Below are 23,391 nucleotides of genomic sequence, written 5' to 3'. Positions count from 1 at the left end.
CTGTTTTCCTGCCACTTACCTTTAGTGATGGCTCTGGCTCCAAGGCAGTCAGCAGCAGCCCCAGGCCAGCCAGACACCCCAGTAGTGGAAGTTCCAGGCCAGGCCATGGCAGGTCAGGTCAGGGTCAGGACCAGAGCTAGAGCCTAAAGTAAGCAGAGGGTGGAGAGGAGGCACGCAGCATGGTCTATCCCTTGCCAACCCCTCAACATGCTGTGCAGTTTCCCCTCTGACCCCACCCCCACAGATCTCCCCTGTGCTTCCCCCCATCATGCAGTCTTCCCCAGGCATTAAGCAGTCTCCCCTTCATTACCCTTACTGGCTAGGGCCAGAGATTCAAAAAGCCTGAGCCTAAATTGATTCGATCATTGCAGGTTAGTCTAAGCTGCCTAGGCTAAACCAGTTTGTAACTGCAGAGACATCCCCTCTGGACTGAAAAAATGCAGGCACATGCCTGCAGTGGCTCAGGCTAGAAGCTGGGGTGTGCTAGAGCAGCCCTCCCTTCCCTATCCACAGTGCTGAGCTGAGAGGGGTGTGGCCGGGCCCTGGCAGGACGCTCTGATTAGAGAGGAGCCCCCCCTTCTCCCTCCCCGACCAACCCAGCTAGGAATTACTAACAGTGTTCATTGCCCCTAACTCAGTGTTTAACACCCCATTAAGAAAACAACAGAGGGGCATTACCAGCTATCTGTTGATTTTGCCATTGTCCCACCTGCCACAGCACGGACTGTAGCCAGTGTGTGGTCCACTAGCTAATGCTATCTGTCTGTGTAAGGCAGAGGGGACCAGGGAATCACTGCTTAGAGGGGATGGGGGGAGCAGAAGCCAGGCAGATTGCCTGCAGTCTCTGCCACAGCTGCAGTCAGGGAGCAGAGGGGAAGGGCCAGCCCTGCTGTGGAGCAGAGAGCCCCGCCCAGCCCAGAGAGCATGCTGGGATGCTGGGGGAGTCTGATTTAACTTAAACTAGCAAGGGGTCTGGGACAGACATTGCATAAACCAGTTTGACCCAAATCAGTTAAGTTTGATACTCCATTCAACCAGGTTTATCTCAAACCCATTTCAGCCATATTCAAACAGGTTTATGTGCACTGAACATCTGTTCTTTTACAGGTTTAAACCACTTTCTCATCACTTAAACTGTTTATGTGTAATGTCTGTCCCTAGCCACTGTGTGCCCCCTCCCCTACAGCTTGAGAGCCAAGGTTGGCAGGGCCCAGGGCTGGCAATGGCTCAGTTGCCACTTTTCTACAAGCGCAAAGCCAGGTCCACACAGTAGCTGCCTGCCCCAGCAGTCCGAGACCAGGCTTCTCCCTGCTCCCATGGTGACTGGGAAAAAACCTCATCTTGCATTTGAGTAAATGCAGTATTTAATTGCAATAGTAAGTTGCTCTTAACATTTTCCATTATTAGTTTTTCCATTGACATAACCCAGTATATAATGTTCATGAATTTATTCCAAAACTGGAACATGCATTTCTCTTATGAAATTTTTATACCATGATAGTGATAGAATACCTGCAAATAGTACTCACAGAACACCTTGAAAAGATTGGTCCACGGAACAAAAATTCCTTAACTTACTGGACACTAAGAACCAGGGACTTAACAATAGTATTGAGTTCATATTATTGTTGCCTTCATGGCTCATTACAATCCAACTGATCTGCCACTTACCTCTCTGCACTCCAAGGTGAAAACAACCCTCTCAAGTGGTTTTGCTCTTCAGCTTACCGGGTTATTCTTTCTACAGCATTTCTCTTGTCTGTCAGCTATACAATATCTCTTATATCCTATTTTTGTTTACATATGCAGTTTTCCATGGGCCTTTGTTCTGTCTTCTAGTTAGTTCAAGCTGTGTCTGCTTTTTTCTCAGAGACCTAAGAAGGGTATGTGGTAGCAAAAGTTTGTCCATGTCCCAACTATATAAAAGTTCCAATAAAAGATATCGCCTGCAGAGGTCCTTCTTGTATTTCCATTTGGCAATTTAAAATAAGGGTTTGGTTTTTTTACTTTATTGTGTATCCCCTCTTTCCTGTCCTTTAGATAAGGGTTGAGATCTTCCAGCTGCTGAGCAGCCTGTCCTAGGAAGGAATACCACACATACTGAAGCACTTTGATAAACATTGTGTAAATATTTGATTCTTTTTGGTAGGTTTTTCTTCTTCCTGCTGTCAGTTCAAAAGAGATTGGGAAAAATGTCTAGCATTGAATGAAACTGAAATCACAAGCAGCCTAATTAGATTTTGAGCTTTTTCAACTTTTAAAAAAAGTAATTGAAGGGAATTTTGGAAATAAAACGACACATTGAATAAGAAAATTGAAATATTTCATTTTTAAGATGTCTAAATGAAACTTTTCTCTTTTCCAGATTTTTTTTTTTTCCATTTCCCCCCCCCCCCCCCCCCCGCGGGTATTTGATGTTTTTTTTTTTCCCTTCCCCCCCCCCCCCCCCCAACTGGGATAATTTGCCGAAGCAATTTAAATTGCAAAATACTTCAGTTAACTGAAGCAGAATTATTTTTGGCAAAATAAGTTTGGGGCAACAAATTTCTCCCAGCTCTACAGAAAAGAAATCAGTGAAGCCAGGTGTAAGCTTTATGTTCAATATACACACAAGAGATTATAGTGGATATACATACACCTTAAAGATGGTACATATATGCACAACAACTTGACCTGTGTACTTTTCATTATCTCCTATATATATTTGCTTAATGTCTTTGTTTGTTCATGTACTTTCTGAACTATTAGATATCATTAATCTTTTCTTTTTAACATCTAGAAGTGATTTCCTGCCTTCAAGTAATTTTTGTTGTCATCCTCTGGACCTCTTGTACATTCTCCATACTTTTTTGAGATGAAGTAATAAAAGTAGAGCTCAGTGTTCAAGGTGAAGGCTTACCATTGATTTTTCTAATGATGATATACTATTTTCAGTATCTTTTCTTCTTTTTCTTAATATAGTTTAATATGTTGTTTGTTCCTTTGACCAGCACAGAACATTAAGCATATGTATGCAAAGGGCCATTTACAAGGACACAGAGGTCTTTTTTTCTGAGTGGCTGTAGTTGATGATTCTAAATTACCATGTATGAGCAGTACAGGGTTTTTCTTTCTTTTGGAACAGTGCTCTTAACTACACTGACTCTTAAAAATATGTCATTTCACGGCCTGGTTGCCTTGTTTTGCTAGTTTCTTTTGAAAGTATTTTAAAATTATCTCCATACTCAGAAATTTGATAAATTTGTTATAATACTCCATATATAAAGTCTAATTACTGGAGGGTCATATTAAATTTGTCCTCCGGACTGCTGCAGCAGGGGAGTAAGTGGTTGGGGAAGCAGTGGGGGGCAGGGGGAGGGGCTAGTTCTGGGGAGGCTATAGGGGGATAGGTAGTGGGGGACAATGGGGGAAGTTGTAGGAGGCAGGCAGTAGAGGTGGGGAATGGAAGGACAGAGCTGTTTTTTTTTCCATGGCTTGCCCTCTGCCACCTGCTTCAGCTCCAGCCCAGCCCAGTAGCAGTGACAGCTCACTTTATTAAGCAATTATACTTAATACCTTGAAGAATAAACATTCTGGCTTCACTGTTAAAAGATGCTAATCATACCGACAGAACTTAGAATGTTAATGATTCCTATATACATTTTTTCAGTAGTGTAACCGGGGGGAAATTGAGGCAGCCACCAGACTTGGGTGCTCACTTAGAGCACCAAAATGGCACCTCTTGCCCCCTCCTCATCCCCCCCCCCCCCCCCCTGCATCCATTCTTTGCCATGTCAAAAACTACTCTGTTCTCCCATGCCATCCTAGGTACAGGGAAATTTTGCCCATGGCACAAAACTTGTTAGTTACACCTTTTAAATTTTTATATATGATCAACGTTGTCTTTCTTTAATAAGGTATTCACTGAGTCTCTTTCATTGAGATGTCTTTGTCAAAAAGTCTTTCCAAATGGATTACAGTTTTACAAATGAGAATCATAGAAAAGTAGGACTGGAAGAGACCTCTAAAAGAAATGAACCAATAATGAGATGTTAAGGACTGCAAAGTATACCTGACATTGTGACTTGTTTCCACATTTCTTATCATGAATTTTTAAGGTGGGGTTTATAAAATTGCCCTTTGATCAGAATGCTCAATAATGGGAACAACTTACTAAGTACAGTGCAATAGTGTGTCCTCTAAAACAGATCCCACACTAAGTCTTTCTCTCTAAAAAATAATAATAATAATAAAGTCACTAAAAAGCAAGCTCTTGCACTGTAAGTAATTCTCCTGGAAAGTACTGATTCTTCATCTTTTAGCAGCTCATCAAATAGGTCAGTGAATAGAACTTCTCATAAAATTGTCCTACTCTTCACTTGTGACACAGGAAGGTCTTTGGGCATTTTGATTATTGTTTTGAATTTAACGGCTTTGCATGTGATCCCAACTGTGAAAAGTATAGGTAGGTCAGTGAATATTTGTTGGTTTAATTTTCCAACAGTTTAAGCATTCTAGTTATTACTTTTCCTCTTCATTTAAAAACAATCGGAGGAAAAAACTTTCTTGTGTGCAACTTGAGTCAGAATTAAAAGATCTACATATGAAGCTAGTTTCAGTTCTCAGATTTTCAGTCTTTTACCTTTGTCTGATCCCTTATCCCTTTACAAAAACTTGGTTCCAGGACTGTGAGACCCTTTACACATTACTGCATATTTAGAGTTGATGAATAGTAGAAAAAGCAGAAGAATGTATGACAACATACATTTAGCTTAGTTTTAATTATTTTAGAACACTTTTCTACCTACATGTAAAGGAACACTAAAACATATTGTAATAACATGAATTTTGAGCATCTGAGATCTCACTATTGAAATCTTAGCTGAGAAAAAAGAAAAGTGAAGCTGTTTGAAATATAAAATGCAAGCTTATTTTTGTTTGCATGTTACATAACATGTGACTAGGGGAACCAATTTAACATGTATATAAGGCTAAGGAGAGAAGTTACACGTAAACTGGTTTAAGTAATCAGAAACTGATGTAAATCTGTAACAGAACAGAAGCTCAGTGCACATAAACCAGTTTCAAAATGGCTAAAACTGGTTTAAGATAAATCTGGTCGAATGTTGTGTCAGACTTAACTGATTTGGGTCAAACAGGTTTATGAAACTTCTGTCCCAGACCCTTTCTGGTTCAAGTTAAATCACAATCCCCCAGCATCCCAACATGCTTTCCAGCCCTGGGCTGTGCTGTCTCCTCCAGCAGAGAAGGGTTTTGGTTTGGGTGGGGGGGGAGGGAGGGAGGCAGAGACTGCCCCCCACCCCAGGCAAACCCTGGCTGGGATCTGGGGGGCAGGGAGTGGGGGGGGGGCAGTTAAACCCCCCTTACCCTTAGTATAGAGCTGCCCTGCCCTGTTAAAGTTACTGAAAGTTAATTCTGGCTGCGACTGTGGACTACAAATCCCAGAGGCACCTGGAAGCAGGAAGAGGAAGTGATGAGCAACCCTGTGAGTCCTGTTTTTGTGATTCTGGACTGCAAATCCCAGAGACCTCCGGGGCAGCAGGAAGAGAGTGAATACACAGCCTGTCCTGGCTACATGCCAGAGAGCCATGCTCTAGGGCCCCCTGGTTTCTGGTCTGAGCCACTGCAGACACATGGCTGCTGTAACAGCGTAGCTATTGGGGCTGGTCTTCATGCTGCCCCGCCTCCCTGTCTGGGCAGTCTGCCCACCTACACTCGCTTGCCATGCCTTGATGTAAACAATAAGTTAGGGGGAGGGGGGGATTTTTAAAGCCCGATGGCAAAGGTGTATTACATGGCTCTGAACTTCCCCTTATACCATGTCCCCTGCCTCACAGGTGGGATCCAAATTCTACTAGCACTTTCCCGGGCCTTTACTGGGCTGCTCTGGCCTCTGGCCTGACTAGGCCTCAAACATCTTTGGACATACCTCGGCCTTCACTCATGCCTGCTTACTGGGGCCTCCACTCCTGCTACTGCAGTCAGCTTGTATGCAGTCCTTCAGGCCACCGTAAGACCCTACTCTACATGGCAGCTGGCTGTGGTTAGTCCAGCCAGCCCCTATGGAGCCCTTCAGACCATCTTGAGGCCCTACTCTGCATGACTGCCAGGTCCCTACTGCTCTGCCTCCTCATGGGGGGCCTCTGGGCCTCAGGCATCTGGTGACTTTCCTGGGCCCCCTAACTCAGCCTGCAGCTGTTCAGGCCTTGGGCATCTGTTGACATACCTGGACTCTTCTGGGCTTTATGCCCCTTTGGGCCTCAGGCATCTGTTGACTTACCTGGACACCACCTCAGGCCCCACTCAGTGGGCCTGGGCCCCTATGCTTTTCTCTGAAGATGTACTTCCATAGCCTTTCCCCTCCATGTAGTAATCTGCAAGGCAGCAGGGGCTGAGGCTTTCTGGCACCCCATACTCGCCCTTCACTGGGGAGGCACAGGTGTGGCATTTCTTGGAAGCTGCCCTGCCAGAAACAGCCCCACCACACTATCCAACCCCAGCAGAGTGTTTTAGGTCATTCCCCAGGACCAGGAACCTCCTCCATCCCCAGAGTTCCTACCCTGTCCTTTGGGTGTTCCTAAGCAGCAACTCCAGCTGGGCAATGTTCTGCCTCTGGCTATAATGCTCAAGCTTGCTCAATGCTCAGCTGCTGCTGGCTATAATGCTCAAGCCTTCTCTTACTGCTAGCAGCTGAGTCCTCTTCCCCAATCAGGCAGACTTCTGCTGGCCATGTGACTCCTGATTGGGGAGTGCAGCCACCTGCATGCTGTCTCTGCTGCCTACTTAGACCCTTTGAGTGGCAGGCACCACAGGTGCCCTGCCACAGCTGCATTTCCTGAATCAAAAGTGAATATGCATCCAGTTGTTTTTCAGTTTAATCCCTGCAGCTTAGACTAACCCACAAAGGCTGAATTGATTTAGCCTTGGGCCTTTTGACGGTTTGTACTTAGCCCAATGGTTTAGTCTTCATTGAAAGTTTTATATAATAATTTTCATTCCACAGGGTACTAAATCTACATACAAACTTGTTAGTCATAAACAGGTATCTTCCTTCCCTCAAGAAAATATATCCACTTCTGAGATAAGGGTCAGCAGCTTTTACAGACATGAGTCAAGTTAGGTTACGTAGCAAAAAATACTCTTGATCAAAATAATGGAAAATAATTACTATTGTATTTTCCAACATACCTTATGCCCCCAAATAAGACATGCACCTTGTTTCTGGGAAAGCAGAATGAAGAGAGAGACTTTTCCAAACTATGTCTGAATAGAACAGGGGCAGAGCCTAAGCTTCAGCTCACTCGCCCTCCCTTTCCTGCTTAAGCAAACTCTAAAACTCTAGTACTGTGCATGGATCTGTGATTTTTGAAAACAGCTAATAAAAGAGTCTCCAGGGTTTTGAAACTGAAGCAGTTAACTGAAAGCAAAATTGCTTAAGGAAAGGTTAGCAGAATATCAACACCATTAAAAAGCACAGACAATCACTAACAATGATCGATTAAGTCAATTGACTCCCTCAGTTGCTTGAATAGAAGTGCCACTGCTGATCCGGTAGACCAAGAATCAGAGTGCATGCTTCTATTCCAGGCAGAAAATCAGCTTCCTCACTTAAGACACACCCCAATTTTGGGAAAAATGGTGTGTGTGGTATGTGAACAGGTAATTGTACTTTTTATCTTATTCAATACCACATGGTACTTTAATAATAATTGAATAGCATGGAGTGATCATGTAGTGAAAATTTGTTTTTCTTCTTATCAAGAAGTATTTACTGCAAGCTTCATTTTGGGGTATTGGTTCAGTATTGACTAAAAAGGGCTTTGGAAGGAACTAAAGAAGAAACTGAATTACTGTATCTTTTTTAGTACCTAACTGTCATTCAAATGTGAAAAACCTGGGATCTCAACACACTGCATGTTTACTGTGGTGTAACTTAAATCAGTTTTGAGTCATGTGGTAAGTTACACTAAGATCCAGAGGGGACAGATGCTCAGCTATTCTGGGGTACCTGCATGTAGTGGGTCACTAGGTGGCAGGAGCATATATTAGCTTGTTTGAGTTGGGCAAACAGGTAGGCCAGTGGTTCTCCAGCTTTTTAGATAAAGGGCACCCCTCCATACCTTTTTTTCAGAACTTGGTGGCACCCCAGTTGAGAACCACTGCTGTACTCTTTCAGCTTACTTCAGTAGTTCTCAACTAGGGTGGTGCGACCACTGCCAAATGAAAGTACCCCACACAACTCCTGCGGAGTCAGATGTGGAAGAAGTTTCATCAGGAGCAAGCAGGTGTTGCTGCCTGCATTAGATTTATTTGATTTATCTGCGTGCATTGTGTATTTCTTCAGGTAGCCACTGCTGCTGCCAGGTAGAGCTGGCCCACTTGCCTCTGTTTCCAGGAGGAATGTGCAGGGCTGACCCAAGAAGTGCTTCTTGCAAAAGCAAATGCTCCTGCTGCAGCTGCTTCCAGATCTGGGTCTGCACAAGGTGCGCAGGACACTTTCACTTGATAGCAGTGGTACCTGTGACAGTGGCAGCACCCATACAGTGGCACCCTTAACAAGGTCTTGCAACACACTGGGCTTCCACAACAGCTTGACTGGGAACCACTGGGCTAGGCAAACCACAGAGAGATTACACTTGTTTGGTATAATTTAGGTGGTGTAGTATTACCTTGAATTCAAGTCCCTGTTGACCCCTTTATTTAAACCACTGTAAATTTGTTATGTGTATGGCTCCTTTGTTGGGCTGCTTCCTTACAGTCAGAGTTTAAAGGAAAGCCTTAACTGTAGCGTGCGTGTTTAGTTGGCCTCAGAACTTGATCCTGTAAATTTAATTACCTTTCTCTATTGACCAGCAGCCAGATTGTGAACCCCCGTTCTCATCAATAATCAGTCACTCACATGAAATGAACCTGCCCTTGTACTATGTAAATGAGTTTTTTTTAATATCTGATTTTCTCACTACAAGAATAGAATACACAAATAAATATCGATACATATAATGAAACGGGGACGTTTATTTTTGTGGTGATACAGAATCCAGGAGAAATTCTCAGGAAGAAATATGTTAAAGAAAACTAAACTAAACCAACACCTGGCTGTTTTTCAGACACCATAATCATTTTTATGTGAGATGTAGTCAGACTTATCACCTCAAGAAGATATATGCTTGATTCTGTCTTGTATTATGATGAAGAGATCTATGTACAACTGCTAGGCATTGGTATGAGGCAATACGGAAAGCTATCAGAAAACCAGGCAAAATGATCATCAAGTTTTATCTGTATGGGGATAAGAATTTTGGAAAGTTCATTCTGAAGACCGTATAATAGGAAACTTAAGTCAAAAAAGAAACCCTAACGTATTGAAGTCAGAAATAGTCTCACATACTTGATTGCATATTTCAAAACCAGGTAGATGCAATAAAATCATTAATAGAGGATATACCAAGTTAATTACTCTTCTACATCTGCTCTCAGAAAACTATTACATGTTTAAAATAAGAAGTGCAAGTTTATTAACCTACCACTTAATGCATATAGAGGTTTCTTTTTTTTTTTAACTTTTGAAAAATGTTCCTGGTGCAAGTGTTTGTATGAAGATAAAAAGAGGATACAGCTAACACACTGAAAATTAAATACAGTATAATATTTTTACATTGTTTTAACAGTGATAATTTCAACATGAATATAGTTCTGTTGTGTTTTCACTGATCAATTATGCCAAGTAACTTATACATGATTTTCAATCTACTCTCCAAGCAGATAAATTACATCAAGTTATTCTGCATGACTTAGTTAAAGGTAAACAATACCTTGTGATTTGTTGCCTTGTCATTAATCAAAACCAGGTATCTTTTACATGTCTATCTTTTTGTTGTTTGTTATTGAGTCAAAGGTAAATGTTCTTGTGGTAGATGAAATTTACCTTTTAAAAATATTGTTTTAACTCAATAATGATCTGTAAGTTCTGGTGTGATTTACCAAGCTGCCCACATATCACAGTTTAGTCATTTGTCATATTTTATCTGTGCACCATACCCATTGGTTTGTGCATTGTCATTTTGTGTTCCCAGTCCTCCAACAACATGCATCGGCAACAGTTCTTAGTTTGCACTTGCATCTGGTCAATCACCATAGCTGCATCTACATGTGTACTTGGCTGCGGAGTAGACTAATTAGCTGCAGAGTAAGGCATCACCATCTACATGTGCAATGCTATTAGACCTAGTAAACTAATTTACTCTGCTGTAAGATAGTACTAAGGACAGTACTATCTTATGTCAGGGTAATTAACTGCAGTTAAACACACTTATAGATGCTGGCCATAGGTGTAAATTGCACCTGGTCAGCCCAGCCAGCCAGCAGGGGGCCAGACTCCTGCCTGCCACTTAGCCACATGACTCCACATTTTTAGCACCCTTGTGCCCCAGACAACCCCTCAAGAGCCTTGAGCTAACCTCCCCCATGCCCCGGGCCGTGATGTAAACAGTTCTGCCCTGACTCAAATTGCTCTAGCTCAAATTGCTTTGGAGTTTATTGCTTTGAATTAATTGAACGTGTAGATGCACCCAGAGTAGACTAAAATGATCACTGCCACATTTAGAGATGTCTGATATAAAAAGGCTTGTCATCTAAGACAATGTGCTGTATACTAGCAGGGAATGGGGAGCAACGAGTAGATCCGTTGGCGCAAAGCAGGCATACACGTCCTCCTGCTGCAGCTGTTTATGGTTATATTCAACTTCGGCAAGGCTGTGAGAGGCTATGGAGAGTGTTTGATTCCTGCACAGACATTCCCTTCAGGTCACAAATCCTTAAACATGGGGGGCTTTCTTTTTTCTGCACTTGTCTTTAATAACTTTAAAGTGAAGATAAAATTTTACATACACAAAGAATTTACTGAGGCATCTCCCAGCCTCCCTCTAGGAACAGAAATCATCCATAGACTGGATTGCATTAAGTATGATCCAAACCAGTGATTCTCAGCCAGGGTGCTGTGGCACCCTGGGGCACCTTGAGATCCTCTTAAGGGTACCACAGGGTGTCACATAATGTTATCACTGATACGTTTGCAAAAATGATTCACAAGATATAAACCCAGATGTTTCAAATATAAATCAATGGTTGTTGGGTTTTTGGCTGTAGTGATGTTGGTCTAAGGACATAGGCAGGCAAGGTTCTTTGAGTAGATGTGACATCTTTTACTAGACAAACTGAGTAGTTGGAAAAAAGTTCTGAGCAAGCTTTTGGGTGCAGTTGCCCTTCTTCAGGCATAGGGAGTCTCTGCTGATCTGAGACTCCGAGGAATGAGAAAAGCTAAAAGTATGGCAGGATGTCAGTGAAAATGTAAATGGGTAGAGGCCAAAGGGAAACACTACAGTGATAATAATACAAGGTAAAAAGAGGCTCTCAATGTAAAGGGAAATAGTTGGAAATCGGGAAGACAAAAGGTGGAGGTAAGAGGTCAGGTCAGCCAGGTACCTGGTGAATCAGATGTCAGGCAGGTTATAATGTGTCATAAATCCAATGTCTATATTGAGTCCATGATTTTTAATTTTAGGGTTACCATATTTCCAAGATCAAAAAAGAGGACACCTGTGGAGTGGGGGGGAGGGGAATGCTTGTGCCCTGCTTCTGCCCCTCACTCCTAAGCTCCTGCCCCCCCAACCCTGCTAGTGCCCCTCACTCCTGACCCACAGCCCCATGCTCCACCCCCCAAGACTGCTAGTGCCCTTCACTACCGACCCAGAGACCCCTGTCCCTCTAGCCCTGCTGCCCATGCAGCTCTTGCACATGCACATACATTCTTGCCGGGCCCACCTGCAGAGCATGTGACCCCTGACAGCCAATCATGTTGCCCACTGCTCCCAGCCCCAGGCATTCAAGCTGCTTCTGCCCGGGAAATGCAGAGGCAATGCAAAAACCCAGACATTTGTTCGCATTTTAAAAACTCCGCCCAGACGCGAGGACAGGGGGCCAAAAAAGAGGACATGTTTGGGGAAAACCCAGACATATGGTAACCCTAGGCTCCTTAGGAGGCAGCAGTTCTCCCTCCTCGCTCTGGTAGCCCAACACACCTCACATGGAAGGATGATGGAGAATGCCAGTGCAGATACTACCTGTCCCCCATCTCCTCCATCCTGTGAGCCCTAGGTCAGGCAGGCCCATTCTTGCTAAGAGGCCTGAGAATGAGTATGGGGGGTTTCAGTGGAGCCCCTTCCTGGTCTGGAGAAGGATGAGAGGCACTCCTGAAGTTAGAGGTGCAAGAGGAACAGTGGAGAACAGAAACTGGACTCACTGGAACAGGCTTCAGGAGCCCACAGGCTGTGGCTTACACTAGAACATCATTGTGGAGAAGCTATGCCCTAGGGCAGGCAGTGCAAGCTCCTGGTGGGAGCAGGCATCAGAGTTTCCTGTTCTGCCTATATGGCAGCCAGCAGCCTGGAAACTGTCCCCACTTATGGGGAGTTAAAAAAGCAAGAGCTTAAAGAAATCATGGCTGCCTATACACATGCTCAGAGGTGGGACGTTTTAATTAGAGTGGTTCCTGGCAGCCACTCTAATCAAAATGCCTCACCATCATGTGTATTAAGCACCTGCATATTTAAAAATGGTTGCGGGATGCTTTATCTAAACCTCATTTGATGAGGTTTAGTTAAAGCACCCTGCAGCCATTTTAAAATGCGTGGAGGCTTAATACATGTGCTGCTGTGGTGCTGCAGCAGTATTCTGATTAGAGCGTGGAGCAGACTCAATTAACCGTGTGTGTTACAACACATCCTAATTAGAATGCCAATGAACACATGTATAGGCAGCCCATATTAAAGAAATCTTCATTATTTGAGGGCCAGCCCTAACTTAGGGGCTCTTCCCACGAAGCTTTGAATTTTCGGGCAGCAGTGACCTTGGCAGTATCCTGCTCTCCCCCCCAGCACCAGAGTCATTCAGGCCTTCAGGGAAATGGGGCACAAATTAGAGATGGGTCAGAGATGATTCAGGCCCTCATAGGAGTGAGTCTGAAGGCTCCCTTGGTGACTTTGAGCTCCCAAGGGGAAGCAGGGGTCCAGGACACCAACATGCCCTTCACTTCTCTCTACTGCCAGGCCAAGACAGACTGGTCCTCAGTTCTGGGTGTTTGCTCTCCCCAGGCAGCTGTACCCTCAGGCAGCTGTGCTCTTCTGCTTAGAGAGCTTGGGTTAAACCCTAGTCACTATAGCTAAAGACTCAGAAAATTGTTCCCTCTACTGACGCTGAGAACGATGGGTCAGCACCTGTGATTCCAGGGGCTTCTGATCACCCTGTGGTCCCAGGTGGAGAATGCTGCTCTCTCCAAATGGCATTATGTGCTGGCTTTAACTCCTCACCCTCGCTAGGTGGCACCTCCAAGTTATCTCCAGGAGATGCCTGGTCCTTTGTGGTACTACCTGCTGGTTGGGCTGGCTCCTGACCTCTCTCTCCAACTCCCCTCCTGTGGCCCAGCCAACGGCTTGGGAGTGCACCTTAACTCCTGAATAACACCTCCTAAAAGGAGCCTCCCACCTCCCTGTGGAGCAGGCCTCCTGTCTGCCGTTTCTGTCTGCCCTCTTTGTTGAGTCTGACTACGTGAGAATGAAGTAGCAAACGATCACAAAGTACAATCAGCAGCTTCTACCAGACCACATTTTTTCCTAACGCTATTTATATTGTTCCTAAAACAATTTAATGTGTAGGTGTAGTCTCTGGTGCGACTTTCTGAAATTTCCTTGGTGTGGTAGGCAACTGGAGAGAAGAGAGCGCGCTCTGGACAGAGCATTCGGTATCTTCTTAAAAAAGGAAGACTGTTTCTTTGGAGCACTGGCAGCAGCTGCTGTGGAGAAAAGAAAGCAATCTTTTAATATAGAAGAATAGAGCAAGGGTCTCCAAAGGTCATTTAGTCCAATGTCCTTCCTCAAGAAACAAGACTTTCCTGTGGACAGGATTTGATTTTGTGCAGGGAAACACCTTTGGATTTCCAGTCCAGTCTTGTTATCACTCGGCCATCACGCTTAGTCAAAATGGAAGCTACAGGCAGAGTGAATAAGCCCGGTGCGTGTTAGGCTATGGCAGTGATAACCAGCTTGACAGGATCCTCTGCTGTCAAGCTCTGCGGAGTTTAGTGCCTGAATGTCAGGAACTAACTATCTCTTTCCTGCAGTGCTGCATGGGATATGGTGGGTAGGCCAGCAACGATGGTCGTTGGGTAGGTCAGTGAATGCAGATTCAGGAGGCCTAGAGTCACTTCCTGGCTTAGCTACAGACTTCCTGCGTAACCTTGAGTACATCACCTAACTTAGCCAGTGTCACTCCCTCATACATACCTGTATCAACCCCCATTTCTTCTGTTCCTCAATTATTGCAGTAGCCACTTCTCAAGGGAAAAGTGCATTGAAACCTGTTACATCGTCATAAAGGTCTTGCTCAGATCCAGATTTTTGTAAAATATTCCTGGAAATGGAAAGAACAACTTGATTAACTGCTTCTTCGTGTTCCAGATGTAGATGTTGTTCTTCATTTTAGCTGCCACAAGGTTGATTTTATGTTTGGACAGGCCTTGTTCCATGGCCCTGTTTAAGGTTCTCAGCAATTTCATCCACTTCAGCTCTTGATAAACATCTTCTGTACCGAGGGCTTCTGCCATCAGTTGAACTTAAGACTTTTGACAGGAATCTACTTAATATTTCTTCCACAAATGTCATGGGTAGCACAGGAATACATGGGTTTGAAGTAGGTTTTGGAATCTTCTTTGTGATGCCAAGATCAGTAGGGAGTTTTTCAACAATCCTAACACCTTCTGTTGTTGAAGATGAAGTAAGCAATGTCTCCTCCTCTGAACTGGCTTGAAATTCTGGTTTGGCAACTTCTTTTGCTATTGAAGCTGCTATCCTATGAGCTAAAATATCTTTCCTATTTGTTAGGTCTCTGCAAATAAAAATGTCACAACCAGAACGTTCTACTGTACTTGTGCAAGCTGAAGGGACCAGGTCTCCCATAGCTCGGCTGTCTTCAGTGTGTAAAACTTCTCTTTCACTGACACGCTCATTCATGTTCATCTGATATTTTGTCAGGAGTACTTTGCAAAGCACATCGTATTTTTCTAGTTGCATCATTCAGTAACAAACTCTTTTCTGCATCCAAATCTGCAGTGGGAAAGAGGGACGAAAATGTTGACAAAACATTTGCTTCTAGTTTTTCTGTGATAAGATGAACTATTTTACTAAGATCTGATGATTAACTGTTTGGGTTATCCGAAGACTCAGTAACTTCTCTTGGTGTATTTTCAACAATATTGTCAGCTTCAGCATGGTGGTGAAGTGGTAATTCTCCAGAAAGAGAGTTCTGCAATGGATTCCCAGAAATCTCTTGGCAAACCAAGTCACAAAGAGCTTCAGAAATAATCATGCACCCCTTCTTAAACACTCCAGCATGTTGAATTTAGACTGAAACTGTGTCAAAAGCTTGTTATAGACCGAATTAGCAATTGTTTGAATCATATCCTCCCTGGAATGCAGATATGCGGTACGCTGGCTAGAAGAGTTCTCATCTTCAGAGACTTTTGCCATAACTTTACTGATTATCTTCATGCGAGTCAAGTCAAATTCTGCAAGTTCCATTTTCTTTTCTAAAGAGGAAGATGTGCTGGCAGTGGCAGGGAGAATATCAAATGAAAGCTTGCTGATTATATCTTCCAAAAATCTGTGGCATACCCCCAAAGTAGATGGCGTGGGACTTTGGCATTGGGCATTGCTTTCGGTAGTATCGTCTAAAAGCTTCTCATCACTTCCCCCAGGTTTTAGAGGTTTAGGCAGAGCTGAAAAGGGTGCTTTTGCTAAGGGTTCTTCCTGTTGGTAATCAGTCATTTCTCTCCTTATCAAAACACCTAAGCTCTCTACCGACGTAGTCTTGTTGCTTTTCATGTCTGTATAAACTAAGACTTCGGGAGCACTTTCTTGCAGAAGGTCAGATAGACTGGAGTGGATAATTTTGGCCGTCAATGTGTCTGTGTCAGGGAAGAGACCCTGATCTTCAGAAGGCTGCAAGTCTGTGGCCTGACATATGGAAAGCTTATTTAATGTTGAATCAACCACAGCTGTGCTGATACGTGAAGGATCACTTCCAGGGATTGCGCTGTCCTGAGCATGTAGGTTTTGTGAAGAGACCAATTTGCTCATTAGTTCATCACATATTTCTTTCAAAAAAGCATCAGCATAAATATTGGTCAGTGACTGCAACGGCTGAGGCTCAATTGCATATATTGGCAGGGGCTTGCTGCGAGCATCCTGCACTGCCTTATGTAGCACTTCCTCTTCGGGAAATATCTTTCTGCATGATGAAAAGAAAGGTTTTCTTGCAAGCTGTCTGCCAATCTGCAGTAGAGTTACTCCGGAGTGGACTGCCCTTGGCTTGGTTAGTGTGTGCAGGGGGGATGTAGAAAGTTTGAGCCCCAGAGCCCCTGTGCAGTAACTCGGCTTCCTGATGCCCTTTGATGTGGGTTGTACATGCTCAGGGACTTGAAGCTGCCTTGGCATTTGCCCTTCCCTTTGTACTTGTTCCTCAGATCCTAGCAGTCTTTCCTGGACATTGATCCGTGAAAATAATTTTCTAAACACGCCTGTTTTTGGGTGGTCTTGTTTGAAATCAGAAGAAATATCTTCCTTAATGAGACAATTTTGTAACTTGCCATCCTTTCTTGTTGGTTCATATTTAAAGTAAGTTTGACTATGTGGAAACTTCTCCGTTTTGATAGTCTGCATGGGATGCTCAAGCAGAGCTCCCATGCACATGCTGTCCCTGCACAAATTAGAAATATTGTCAGCCTGATGAGGAGGTACCGCTGCTGGCTCAGCCTCTGGAAGATTGTCTTCCCAAAAGTCTCTGCCTAGAGACAGTGGACTGCTTTTTGTTGGAGACAGGCCAGGTGACTGGTGAGAAAACAGTGGGGTTAGTTCCCTTCTACTCCCTCTCCACACATCCTGGTGATCTGCTGGCTGTTCTCTTTCTCCCTATGAAGACAAACCTTTTGGCATTGGCCTCCTCATCTCTCATGTCTCTCTCAGCTATTTTTCTCTCTTCATATTATATTATTGCTGGATATATGATGTCTGTTACCTCACCCACAAACCACGGCATTATATGTAATTTCATCAGTCATTTCTTTGGTCTTTCTCTGTAGCAGAAACAAATGAGAAGGAATTAATTAACATGTTTACTGTCCTTTCGTTCTCCCTTCTGTACATGGCAACATCTGTCTACTGGGCACGATTCAACCTTTTAGGAAAAACGATAAGAGCCCCCCACAAAAAGCGACAGAGCCTTTTGGATAGGGTGGGATATAAATCTAACAGAGTAAATATAGGAAATAAAGAAACAGCCAGTTCAGGAAAGGTCAGTGAAGGACAATCTAGGATAGACATTGCTTCTCCCTGAGTTTGTTTCTGAAGAGCTGACATGCAGTCTGAAGACCGTGGGAGAAAATTGTGATCATCTTGAAGCCCAGGGGAGGTTCGACACTGATTTCAGGAGGGCCAGAACTCCCCCACATAAGCCTAGAAATGATTGAATTTTGCCAGTTTACCCTATTACAAGTGTCAGGGGGGCTAGGAGTTGGATACACCTCTGGACACACTCTGGGGAATGGACCCTGTGTCCAGAGACTCTGTTGCATGCTGGGTGGGAAATGACAGCAAATCTCACTTCCATGTTCTAGATTTGAACAGGTGCTGAAGCCTTACATTGGGACTGCCTCTGATTCATCCCACCCCCGCCCCCAAGAAAGCACTTATCAACTAGCTGACTTCACCTTACAGAAAAGAATCAATTTATTTGCAGACATTTTCTTCATCTCGCACCAAAACTCAGAAGCTGTGTTCTCCCTGGGCAGTGCTGCTCCCTGCTCTTTCTCAGGATGAGGCATCTAAACACTGTCTGCTGTACAGCTTTTGTTTTTCAAGGACTGCGCAGGCTTTTGCTAATTAACACCCTAGCCCCTAATGCAGGAGGTAAAGTGTTTCCCGCCCCCCACTTTACATATAGCAGAACTGGGTCAATGCTACTACCTCCTAATCTGTGGCCACCAGGCTGTAGTGCCTTCTGTAGTTTTGTCACTCTGTTGTTGCCCTTGGTGTTAAGAAAAGAGTATCTGTCACACAACCCATCACAATACAGCACATCTTGTAGCATTATATCCTGCTCACTTGTTTCCGGAGAGAATGTGTAAGGTTGTGTGGAACGATGCCAGTTGGTGACTCCCGCACAGCAATGCGCGTCATGGCAGGGTGCACTTTATCTTTCAGTTTGACATCTCCCCATGCCCTGACTTCTTGCCTGAGAGGATGATCTGATCGTTTTTGCCTTTACTAGCAATCGGCACAGATCTAGGTGGCTGATTACCTGGCATGAAAAACAATAAATTCTAGGATAGTCCTAAACTTTGAGTGAAAACTGCTTGCAGGTCCAGGAGTCTGTGTCCCAGACTCTGCTATAAAAGCCCAGCTCTGGGGGTGAGTAAGGGTAAAAGCTTGGCCCTACTGAATTAAATGGGGGTTTTGACATTGACTTTGGCATAGCCAGAGTTTTGCCTGAGGTACATAACTATTTTAATGGAAAGATGGTGAAAAGACAGATACAACAATGGAGACGATACCTGGAGATCAGGACCTTCAAGCATTATAGAACTCTGCTCATCAAATTTTAAAAACCAACAGGGTCCAGTTTCCATCTGTGTTGTACCCTGATCCTGCAAACATTGGTGCAGCTTGCTAGGAAGTAATCATGGGAGAAGTCCCCATGATCCCAGGGATTGAGCTCCCTGGGATCACAGACATTTTTAAAATAAAGCATGTGCATGTTGTTAGATTGGGGGTTTTAGTCATGAACTTCTTTATGAAATTCTAAATAGAATTGCCAGCAAATCCATTGGCTACTATTGACTCTATTCATTTACCAATTACCTCATTAAGGTATGTATGATAGATAGATAGATAGATAGATTTAAATTGTACTGAGGCTTTGTTTCTAACCTTCATTGCTTTATGAAGCATATGTTGTTTCTTTTTTGCTCTGTCACTTTCTCTGTCTATCAATCTGATATTTTTCTTCTAAGAAGGTTTTGAGTTTTCCATGGTCGTCTAAACTCTCTAGCTAAATCTCCTGAGAAACATGTAAACGGTTGGTTAATATCACTTCTGCTGCAATCAATTTCTGTTCCATCCCCTCCTTTACCTGGGTTTCTTTTTGCTAAAGTGATTGTAGCATTTTTGAACAGATTCCAAGAAGTTGCTAATACCATTTGTGAGCTACAGCTTGGAGATTTGCAAACCGTTTCAGTGGAGTGTATTGCTGATGAATTAACACGGGCCACGTCCTGTCTTTTTGAAGGCACAATGAGAGTGGAAGGATGCACCTTTCCCTTATGAGCCAGGAAGAAGACCATGCTCCACATCTCTCTTTTCTATGAGATGGTCTAGGTTACCTTCTCCATGCATTTTATCGTAGGGCCTTGCAGTGGGATGTTAGATATCCAAATGAGTGCTTGGATGCTTGGCAGGGAGCCAAGAATGAGGGAAAATGGAACTGGGACAAGGCCAAGTTGGAGGGGACCCAAAAGCAGAGGTGATTCTTGCTGAGGAGAGAGAATGGGCACAGGTCCCTGGGATCACTAGAGTGCACCACTGCCTAGATCCTGGAATAGACCTGACTATCCCTGAGTCTCTTTTGTTGTCAGCAAATTTCTGTCAGCCTTACTCATAAAGTGAGCCTCCCCCCCGCCCCTTCAAGTGGTGGACAGAGAGGTGGACAGCCCATTGCTGCTGTCAGTTCCTGAGTCAACTGAGATGGCAGAACCCACTCCTTCTAATTTCTACCAAGTGCCATTTTTTGCCCCCTTTTCTCCTTGCCATGTACTGCTGCTCGCTCCTTAGTTGCTGCCTTCCCTTTCTTGCTGCATGCAGAGGGGCTTAGAGACACAGATTTCTCTTTCTCGAATGTGGAGTCATAGCTCTTTGGGCAGATGATGAACTGTTACCCTAGGACTCTCCACTTCCATTTGTATTTTTTGTAATGTTTTCCTCAGTTGTATTCCTCATTATCTTCAACTTGGAGGGATTAGATGATTAGAAACCACTGATCATGTGGTGTGATGTCATGGCCATATAATTACAGGTTTAATCTCTTCTGTCTTTGGCAGTATGGAATTTCATTGGATCACAATCACCTTGCGCTAAGCAACAACCTGGCCATTATCTCCTAGCATCAAATGCTCTGCCCCATGATTGGCTTTGTCTGTCTCATTTGTATACAAGCCATATCCTTCCTCTCAATAGGGTTTGAGTATTGTTGTAGCCATGATGGTCTGGGCAATATGCAAGGATCAAGGTGATTTTAGGAACATCTTTTCTTGGACCAACCGTATAGGTGGGAAAGAATTCCCCACTTCAATTTCTGGTTTTTCTGTCATATTTTTCTCCCAGTCGTAGTCTTTTTGCTTAGGTAGAAAAGTTTCTGGGCACCAGGTGCCCTTCTTCTGTGCCCTTGTCTAACATCGCTCCCAAATTTTACACCTGGTCCAATAAAAGACACCTCCAAAAGTCCCCCCCCCCCTCCCCGCTTCTCACTTGCACTGCCTTTGTCAGGCACAGAGACACAGAGTCCCTAGCCCCATGCTTGACTTCCTCAAACCCCTTTGCCTCCTGCCTGACTCTTCTCCTTCCTGACCCTGAGTCTCTGCCACCCACCTGAGCCCTCCCTGGAAGGAACCTGAGGAGAATCCCAGTCCTTTACTGCCTCCCCCAGATCCCTTCAGGAACAGCTCAGCTGCTCTGCAGAAACAGGTGTGAGAATAGGGAAATGGCAGGAGGGAGAAGGGAAGGGAGAACCAGAGCAGGGAGGATGTGGAAGTCAGAGAAGTGATGGGGAGAGCTCTTGTTGGGTTTGCAGCAGTCTGTGCTTGATCCCCAGGGGCTGAGGCTTGGAGCAGCCCCTTTGTTTTCAGTGCAGCAGCACCCAAGTCAGAGTGACAGACAGCTGGAGAGATGGACAGAGCTGCGGGGGGATATGAGGATCAAAGCTCCCCACCTATCAAAAGGGTACAACAGGGTATTTTGTCCTGAGCCCAGACATTCCAGGTTGGTCTGAACTGGCTGAGATTTGGCAGAGCTCACAATTGGCTTTTACACCAAAGTTACTAGCATGTTGTTGCATGATAGGGCCCTGTGACCTGGGCCTGAATTACAGACCGTGACTCAGAAGGGCCACAACCCTGAACTCATTAACCACGAGGAAGGGTTGGGGACCAGGCAGAGAGGGGCCCAGCTGCACCACTTGGCCCAAACCTGAGAGTTTCTGGGGATGGCACCTGTGGAGCAGGAGGGATGGACAGGTAAGAGAGGTGGCCCTGGGACCAGAAATACGAATCAGATTCTCCCTCACCTGTATGAGCTTCAGCCAGAGAGACCTGACACCATGAAGGTCTGTTCAGATCTGAGTCTCTGGCCTGGGGTTCTGGAATTTGCCCTACAAGTTGATGTCAGCCATCTATGATGTCACTGTCTCTCTGGCCCAATGCCTGATATCCTACCAAGGCATCTCTATGAGCTCACTGTCTGCCCCACCCTCCCCACCCAGCTGGGATCACCCCCTACCCATAGCAGCCCCTTCACTGCATAGTCTAGCATATCCTGTATCACATTCCTGACAATGCTCAGTGCCAGAGGCCGCAGAGAACAATACAGGAAAACCCCATCCTGGACAATGGGGGGACTAGTCTGGCCAGAGAGGGGACAGTTCTGCCAAAGTCCATGTAGTGATTGCGACCTGCCCAGCAGCGCGAGTGACAAAACCAAGGGTGTTTATACATGTGATCCGGGAGTGTGTGGGGGCGGCGCTTTAGTTAGACTGGCTCCGAGAGCCATGAGGTGCTATGTCACCATAGCAATGAGCTATGGCAACATAGTTTGTCACGATGGCAATGCATCATGGGCAAGCACTAACCGTGACACTAACAAGGTTAAGAACCACTGCACTACTGTGCAGTAACTTGTTGTAGTTATTGTGGGAGTGGTGGAGATGTGTCGGCAGGTTTTGCATTTCTTGTCCTGGCACGGTCTGGACTCCCGCAATTACTACACTCCACAACAGAACCATCACCGTTCCTGGATCTTACACCTGCACGTCCAGAAATGTTATGTCTCTCATCCAGTGCACCAAATACCCTGATGGAAAATATGTAGGTAAAACCGAACAACAACTGCACACCAGAAAGATTTTTGGTGTGTGTTCAATCAAAGGCAAAAAATACCCAACTAGCTGTGGGGGGCACACTTCTCACAAAGCATCACTCCCTCTCTGATCTCTCAGCTCTAATCCTCCAAGGGAACTTAAAAAAACACCTTTCGTAGACGATCCTACGAACTTCACTTCATCAACCTACTGGATACTAAAAATCATGAACACAATTACTCAATATAGACATTGGATTTATGACACATTACAGCCTGCCTGACATCTGATTCACCAGGTACCTGCCTGACCTGACCACTTACATTCCCTTTTCCCCCCACCTTTCTCCCCTCCCCTACCTTTCTGCCTTTTGTCTTCCTGACTTTGAACTATTTCCTTTTTCATCGAGAGCCTCTTTTTTACCTTGTATTATTATCACTTAAGTGTTTCCCTTTGGCCTTTTATCCCCCCCGCTTTCTTCCTCCTCCCTTCCCTGTTTTACCTTTTTGTTTTTCTAATTTCTACCTATTTATATTTTCACTGACATCCTGCCACACATTTAGCTTCTTTCGTTCCTGTTTTCCTGATCTCCAACTATTTCCTTTTTCACAGACAGCCTCTTTTCTACCTTGTATTCTATCACTGTTGTCTCCCTTTGGCCTTTTTCCCCCATGCTTTCTTCTCCCTCCCTTACCTGCTTTACCTTTTGTCTTTCTCATTTCTACCTGTTTACATTTTCACTGACATCCTGCCACACTTTTAGTTTCTGTCATTCCTTGGGGTCTCAGACCAGCAGAGACTCCTTATGCCTAAAGAAAGGTGACTGCACCCCAAAGCTTGCCTAGAACTTTTTTCCAACTACTCATTTGGTCTAATAAAAGATATCACATCTACTCAAAGACCCTTGCCAATCAATGGTTGTGGTGTTTCTGAGGTTTTTTTGCAACAGAATACCTGCTCTATTATTTTTCTAAAGTGAAAACTCAGATCTGGGATTTTCTGAGGGGTGCTTTAAGATTCTTATCTCAATTCCTGGATTAGCTTTTATTACCCCTATGTCCCTGTGGGTTTACTGTTTTGTTTTTCCCTTCGACTCACCTTTGCATCTCTCGGCAGTGCCCCTCTCCTTTTCTCCCCCTTTCCCTATCCATTGTATTTAAA

The 23,391-nt window shown here is 44.4% G+C and overlaps 1 protein-coding gene and 1 pseudogene across 7 annotated transcripts in view; one reads left to right on the top strand and one right to left on the bottom strand.

The window, feature by feature from the left end:
* Positions 1-23,391, top strand: part of NCKAP5 (NCK associated protein 5) — a 461,300-nt gene that overhangs the window by 191,986 nt on the left and 245,923 nt on the right. The gene's annotated exons all lie outside the window — the stretch shown is intronic.
* Positions 14,930-19,055, bottom strand: LOC112549359 (annotated as a pseudogene).

Source organism: Alligator sinensis, unplaced genomic scaffold (assembly GCF_000455745.1).
Source record: "Alligator sinensis unplaced genomic scaffold, ASM45574v1 scaffold277_1, whole genome shotgun sequence".
Lineage (NCBI taxonomy): Eukaryota > Metazoa > Chordata > Crocodylia > Alligatoridae > Alligator > Alligator sinensis.
This window is presented reverse-complemented; position numbering and strand designations above follow the sequence as displayed.